This window comes from Atta colombica, unplaced genomic scaffold (genome assembly GCF_001594045.1).
Source record: "Atta colombica isolate Treedump-2 unplaced genomic scaffold, Acol1.0 scaffold21, whole genome shotgun sequence".
Taxonomy (NCBI): domain Eukaryota; kingdom Metazoa; phylum Arthropoda; class Insecta; order Hymenoptera; family Formicidae; genus Atta; species Atta colombica.
Window position 1 is genome coordinate 2,316,243 of NW_017259305.1, and position 8,331 is coordinate 2,324,573.

At 31.1% G+C, this 8,331-nt stretch overlaps 1 long non-coding RNA gene across 2 annotated transcripts; it reads right to left on the minus strand.

The window, feature by feature from the left end:
* Positions 1-960: 960 nt before the first annotated feature.
* On the minus strand, positions 961-4,442 carry LOC108687590. 2 transcript variants are annotated; one of them, XR_001931752.1, is made up of 5 exons: positions 4,331-4,442; positions 1,883-2,095; positions 1,633-1,775; positions 1,442-1,557; positions 961-1,352 (listed from the first exon to the last, which is right to left on the minus strand). It is a non-coding gene; the product is annotated as an uncharacterized LOC108687590 (long non-coding RNA). The 2 variants fall into 2 exon arrangements; XR_001931751.1 differs by having other exon boundaries at positions 1,883-2,210.
* Between the last annotated feature and the right edge of the window lie 3,889 nt (positions 4,443-8,331).

Consider the following 8,331-nt stretch of genomic DNA (forward strand, 5'->3'; position numbering starts at 1 on the left):
CAACATTGGACATGCAGGAGCGAGCAAAGTAATCGTGAATACAAAGATTTTTGATTACAAAGATCTTTGGTTTCTCAAGTGAAAATGAAAAGTTACATAAAGAATTGTCTTAAATGCATTGAATATTCCCTATTGAGTGGATGACCAGAAGGGTATTTACACAGTATTCCGAAGCGGAAGCTACCATTTCAAACCTGTCACATAGATCATTACGGACCTTTGGAAAAAACGAGTTGAGGTTATAAGTTTGTCTTATCTGTTGTAGACGCATTCATCAAATGTCTGCGTTTATATCCCTGTAAAACTACGAATTCTAATGAAGCTATAAAATATTTAAAGGAATATTTCCGAAATTACAGTAAGCCACGACAAATTGTAAGCGATCGAGGTAGCGCATTCACATCGAGTGAATTCAAGAATTTCTTAAAGAAAGAATTGATCATATTCTGATAGCCACGGTACTCCGCATGCTAATGGACAAGTTGAGAGACTAAATCGAGTCTTAAGCCTAGCAAAATTAAGTGATTCTCCCAATAAATAGGACCAAATAATTAGTCAAGCCGAATTTGCAATTAATAATACTGTTTACAGATCTACTAGGAATATTCCAAGCAAATGTTATTCGGATTAGATCAATTAGGAAAGATAGACGATCTTTTACGTTTAAGCTTAGATAGTCAGGCAAAAGATCGAAATCTGGTCGAACTGCGAGAAGCAGCGTCATGTAAAATGGTAGAGAATCAAATAGCAAACGAGAAAATGTACAATAAATCTCGGAAAATCACGACGACATACTAAATTGGCGATTATGTGGACATAATCAACGTAGACACCATCGTTGATGCGAATAAAAAGCTAATCTCGAAATATAAAGGTCTCTATATTGTAAGTAAAATATTAAGTGCAGACCGATACGTTATAACCGATATTTCTTGGATTCCAGATTACACAAATGCCGTATAACGTATGGTATGATATCCGCAGACCGGATGAAAACATGGATACGCGATCAAATCAATTAGAATTAAGATCAGTGATTTAGTAAGATAAGATTAGTTCTAAGCTGTGTTCTATATTATAATGTGAAATATATCACTAATATAATTTCTGTTAATTTCATAAACCTTAAAAGCATACGTGACCAAGACGATCAGCGCGTCAGGATAGACGAGTTATAGGATTTTTAGTTTATTTAGAGCCTATACTCTACGCGGGTCCTGATTCCCACACGGCTATGTAGCGCAGCCAATAGGAAAACCCCGTACATTAATACACACAATTCACGAATCGCGAGTGTCCTGCGAGGCATTCTGCAGGAATAGGCGCCGACGAGAGAGTCTAATGTAGACAACCTATGGAAAAGATACTGAGTAAATACGGTTGCTTAAGGAAATCATGACATTCCTAATTTTTCCATAAAATCAATATATCCTATATATACCTTCCTGTGTATTTTGAACTACGAGTTTACTAAACATAATTCGAATAGCTTCTTTTTTCAGTAGGCTTGCTGTTTCCAATCTTCGATTCAGTCCACATTTCTGCATTAAAATGTACCTGAAATAATATATAACATACATTATTTAATAACTTATTTATATTAAAAAATTACAAAAGCAAATTCTTACTAACCTCACATAACACTGAATTATTAATAGACGGAGTCCAGTGTTTCAGCTCAAATTTTTCGTCTTTTTGGATCTCGAGGAAAATGATACTTAAAATTCTTTTTCGCAGAATTTGTGCACTAATCTACACAGCCAGGCATTATAGCTCTGTGTTTACAAACAAATAGATTAAGTTATAATGACTACACAAGAAATTCACGTTCTTATTTCATTGAAAGAATATATAATTCCACTGCAATCCATTCGCTACTCACCTCTACTTTTTCTCAATTTGAATGACTCGCCAAATAAAATGACCAGTAAACGAACAACTCATCTCTGACACACAGGAAACTCGCTCGAAACAATGTAAATGGCTGTGTAAAGAGTATACATTGTATGTATGTATGTCAGTTACTAAAAGGTTGCAACATTTTTTTAATTTGAGATTTTCAGAAAATTTTGATAGAGGGATCATCTCGGAATGCCTATAGTCAACGGTTATAATGAGTTATGGTAATCGTCAAAGTGATGCAGAATTGTTTTGTACACAGTGAATTGAAAAAAATGTATTTGTGCATAGCGGAAGATTTTTAACATACCCTTCGAATAAAATATATCGTGATAAATAATAATAAAGTAAACGCTAAATTTGTTTTATAAATTTATTTATATTTTCAAAAATAACATGTTTATTATTATTAAAAATTCAAAAATTAAAAAAAATAAAATAACATAATATTATTATTTAACTCAATAATAATACACAAATTTTACACACAATAATAATACACAAATTCGCTTTCACAACAAATTCAACGATCGATCACTTTTCCGAGACCGATCACTTCGTCGGGATCAATTTTAGCCTATCATATCAAGGCAAATGGAAAAATTTTACGCAATCTTTTACCTATGCATGTGTCGCCGATGTCATGAGTTATCAGAAGCAATTTTCTTGTATTTCTAAGAGAACAGGAGAATCGATTGAGTTCTATCTAAATTACGTATTAATATAATCATTTATTTCTTAATATTGTATTTGCTGATACTTTATATTTTAATTATGTATTTTTAATTTATAGTAATATTTTAATTAAGTTATATATTTCTACCTGCAACGTCGATGAGTAATAAGAGCAATGGATCTTGTTCTTTACTGTCGCAAATGAATAAACAATAAATGTTCTAAATAATAAAAAATAAACAATAAATACTATTAACATATTAACTATTAATTATTGACAAATAAACAATAAGTAATACAAATGTTGCTGAAATATTCTATATTGTTCGGAATAATATTAGTATCGTGTGACACTTCCATGATTCTCTATTATTCCATTTAATCTTTGAGGCACTGATGCAGCTAAATTTTGGAATAACGCGGACCTTATCGAAAATCCTTCCATATATTGATGATGTGTTTTGCCAATGTCTCGCAGTTATGTCAAAATTGAAGGTTCCATTCCTGAACAATAATACCCCAAAGATTTTCAATCACATTCATATCTGGAGATTTGGCTGGCCAATTCAATGTCTCAAGGTTGTCAACCAATCCTGAACCACTCTCGCCCGATACTGAATTATTCTGAACAAAAGGAATACGAGGTATACCAGAAAACGTCTCCCGAACATATGGCATCATCATATGAGATAAAATGTGAACGTATTTCTCGCCGTTCATGTGTAGTGTGATACGAATCAATGGCTCAAGACCATGTGAGGATATACAGCCCCAAAATGCCAATGTGATGCGATCATTTTGTTCACGGAAACAAATATTCTTTTCCGAATATCTAGTTCCTTTCATTCACCAGTGTCACACGCCCAGATTCATCCGTCGAAAGTATCTTTTCATCCGAAAAGATAGTATTCCATCTACTCTTGCTCTTACTAAATGTAAGTCTAAGGCAAAGGCCTTACCCTTTGTGGCGTTCTGTTAATTTCTCACATGAGCAGGCATATGATGGTGATATCCTTGTTTCCATCACCTACGCCGCATAGTTGCTGTGCAATAATTTAAATCGACTTGCGCTACTGCTAAGTAGAATCCGAGCTCTTGCACTAAGTTTAATAATTGTTGATCTTTCTCAGCACTAATAATTGAATTAAATTCAATTATTTTTGTTTCAATTGTTTTGAATATTTATTGTCATCTAATTTGTTAATCAAATTTGTCATCAAATAAGTCATTTATCATCAATTAATTATAAAAAATAAATAACATAAAAATGCCTGACCCTATTCCACAGCATATTAGAGGTGAAATATTGGCGTATGCAAATACTGGATTAACATATACAGACATTTCAAAATTATGTAATGTTAAGATATCCTTTAATGTGTTTGTGTGATATTGTATCTAACATAAATTTTAAAAAATATATTTGATATATTGCAAAAGAGCATAATATACAGATTAGTCCGACAATTCGAACCATATAAATCTTTGGCTGATATTAGAGCGTCCAAGACGAATAACGCAGCAATTATTAAACTTACATTTCAGTTCAAGAGTCAGGATTTTGTTCAGTTATTATTATTGAGTTAAATACTATTATTGAGTTAAATAAATATTATGTTATAATATTTACTTATACTTTTAATTTTTGAATATTTAATAATAATAAACATGTTATTTTTATAAATAACATATTATTTATAAATAAAATACAAATAAATTTATAATTTAATATTATTAAAACGAATTTAGCATTTACTTCATTATTACGATATATTTTATGCTATCCGAAGAGTATCTTAAGAATTTTCCGCTGCGCATAAATACATTTTTTTCATTTCACTGTGAGCGATTCTGCGCATCACTTTGATGTTATCATAACCCATCATAAGTGCTGACTATAGGCGTTCAGAGATGGTGGTGAGCTCTGTCAGAATTTTTGCGCGTTCTGAAAACCATCGAATTAAAAAGTTGCAAGCCTTTTAAGCCGGTATTCATAGTCGATTCTTATTTTAAAACTATCTTAAGTAATGTCTTAAGACACTAGCAGCCTTCTGATTGGTTTGTGACTTCTTAAGATCATACTTAAGATCTTGAATATAAGATCTGACTATAAATATCCGTCTTAGTAACTGATTGTACAATCATGGGCAGAAAGATAGCAATACTTTTTTTTTCAATGATTTTTGGAATAAAAATTTTCAGAATGCGATTCGCCATTTATCGATGCAAGTGACGAGCGATTTTATGACAGCTGTCTAAGGCCTAATTGCACCAACATTACTTTGATTTTAAGCAAGACTTAAGCCGGTATCCATTTGGTGAAGTCAAGAAACGTATCTTATGTGCCGCGAAAAAAAATCATTTGGATATCGCAAGATCAGCATAAGTTTAAAAGAGTAAACCAATTAGATGAATTTATTTTATAAATTTATTAAAATAAGATAACATGTAATGAAATTATAATCCCAGACAGCATATGATATCATATTAAGATTCAATATTCATTTTCTATAGTAATTTTTATAGTAATAGTTTATTATTATAAAAATTATTTTTTTCAAAATTCATATCTCATGACTGTGTTGATAAAAAAATTTGGAAAAAATCATGGCAACTTCTTGCGACGAGTACTATAATATATTAAAATTTCAGCCAAATTAAAAATCCAAAAGTTCACAGGAAAAGGCACACTTGGAATGGAATGCCCCATACATATATGTATGTGAGTATATACTGCATATATACATGCATACATGACATAGATTAGAGACATCACTATGATAATGCAGATATTGCACTGAGAGAAAAGTATATCGTATTTATGACTATAATTGCATGATAAAATAATTATGGTTAGAAGCATCAGTTTTATTGTTATTAGTGCTATAATGTTAGTAACAATAACCTTACATATAGTATATATATTATAGTTCTATCAAACCGGACAAAAATTGTACTATAAATTATGATAATTTAAAATATTAATATAGCAAAATATGAAAATACGTATGATAAGTAAAATAATCATTTTTATATGATAATTGCAATCATAATAATAATGAATATAACCATTTTTTTCAACATTCGCTTACTATATACATGTGGTAACAATAACTAAAAAATATAACTTCAAAAATGGAAAAACCATTCATTTTCAAATAGTGTGTGATTATATTAATAGCACACACACTATTTTACACTGAACTTCTAAAACTACAAATTTACTATTTATATTATAAAAACTAAAAAGAAAATAATTGTAAAAGTAATTATTTGCACTAAATGTTTGGCAATACTATAGTAATAATATATTTGACTACATTTACATATATAATAATTTAACATTTTCCTTAAAAAAAAAACTGTAAGAATAAGAATTATATGATAGTCAAAGCTCATATCATATCTTTGCTCGTCACACTTATGCTCAAAAAATAAAACATGCAACACTCAGATCGCAGCGAGACGAAACATGCTCGTCAGATCTTTCGAGACTAAGGATAATTTTCTAATTAAGTTAATAAATACCAGCGTATTATTTTGCTTCCATGTAATCTCCTCAAATATTAATAATATTAAATGGTCAGCAGAGGCATGAAAATGATTACAATAGAAAATATAAGTAACGTTGGCAGTAACTCGATCACAAGCGTGCAAGCGTAGCTCAGCGTAAATGTATTAGACTACTATTTTAGAAATCGTTCAAATCTCCTCAATGCGATGCGTTTTTCAATAATTTAAGTGTAGTTAATAAGATAGAATATAGGTATGCAAAATAGAAAATAATAAATAGAATTGGAAAAATCAAAAGTAAATAATAAAAAAGTGATTTTTTTCGTTAAAATATAACTCTGTAATCTTTTTGTTACATAAAAGGGATTGTTTGATCACAATTATCAATTATTGAAAGTACAAATTAGTTCGGTCCGTTTTTTTGTGTTCAAAAATGCATTTATTTCAAAACAAAATAAATGAACAGATCAATTAAAGTATTGTTCATCGCTGCCTACTACTTTTTCCCATCTCTTAGGCAATTTTCGAATTCTGCGAAAGAAGTGAACCGATGACTTGTTGCATCCTTCGGAACAACCAATCAGAAGAAGCAACGTCTGGAGAATACAGCGGGTGCCATAACATCCCATTTGTAAAACATCCCATTTTAGTGTTTCCAAATATTTTTTTAGCGACTTTAGCGACATGAGGCCGAGCGTTGTCATGAAGAAGAATAACTTTATCATATCTTTGCTCGTATTTTAGCCGTTTTTCTCACAATGCACGGCTCAAACGAACCAATTGTAGCCGATACTGATCGCTCATAATGGAATCGCCAGGTTTCAGCAGCTCATAATAAACAAGACTCTTTTGGTCCTACTAAATACAGAGCATGATCTTCGAACCATAAATGTTCGGCCGTGGTGTTGATGTTGAGGTCGATGACAACGATTGACGGGCTTAGCATAGTATTTTTTCTTCTTGGCATCGTAGAATATCCACTTCTCATCTTCAGTCACAATCCGATGCAAAAAAACCTTTTCTCTGTTGTCTTTGAATCAGCTGTTCGCAAATGAAAAATCGCCTTTCAACGTCTCTCGGTTTCAGTTCATAAGACGTCTAATTTCCTTGTTTTTGAATCATTCCCATAGTTCTCAATCGTACAGAAACGCCTTGTTGAGTTACTCCCAATGATTCTGCAAGCTCCTTTGACTCTGATTTTCTTCGAGTAATGCCTCTAATTTTTTGTCTTCGAATTTTTTTGGCTGTCCAGAGTGAGGCTTGTCTTCAACGCTGAAATTTCCATCTTTGAAACGTCAAAATCATTCCCTACATGATTTATCAATTGGAGCAGTGTCACCATAAACTTCGACAAGCATTCGATGGCTTCAGCCGCACTTTTCTTCCAATTAAAGCAGAAAATCAAATCCTCCGCAAATGCTGCTTGGTTAACACAAAATTCGATATTTCAAACACAGTAAAAATCAAGGTATGAAACTTAAAGTGATATAAACTGAATATTATTAGCAGTTTAACCTCTTTGAAACCGCCAAAATCAGCTGTCACTATGAACCATTCACAACAGCTGGAGCCATCTTTAGGGGACCGAACTAATTTATATTCCCAATATTTCGTTTAAAACTATTAATAATATGTTTATCATATGATTAATAATTTAATTTTGCTTTCCAATTTCTAAATCTTGGTAGTAATGATGTATGATTCTACGTACTTTTAATCATTTTTTTCTCTCAGTGTGTAGAGACGTACTGGAGATATAGTGAAGACATACATGTCAGAATAATTACGATATCACTAGAAGCTCCCTGCGAAAGTTTATGGAATGAGAAATTGTGAACATAGTAGATTCTAAAGAAATACTCTGTACCCAGACACGTTTCAAATATCTTGATAACGAATTCAATATACGTTTACGATATCGTTGTCAAAACGTAAATAGCTATCTGGAATACGTAATAAAATTATATATATATTAATAATTTTTTAAATTGTAATTGCAAAATGTAACTGTTTGTGATCCTGATTACAGAATAGCATTTTCATCTTCAGGACATTTTTGCGGATAAAGATGACTACTTGGCAATGTTTCATCCTGATTTGCAACTTATTATAAATTTTCCTGTTTTAAAATGCTCATGTATAAATCTATCTCAGACGTATTTATACTTAAATTATATGTTAATATAATAATTATAATTTTTCTAGTTTAAATTTTATATTAATCAATAATATTTTTATATTATT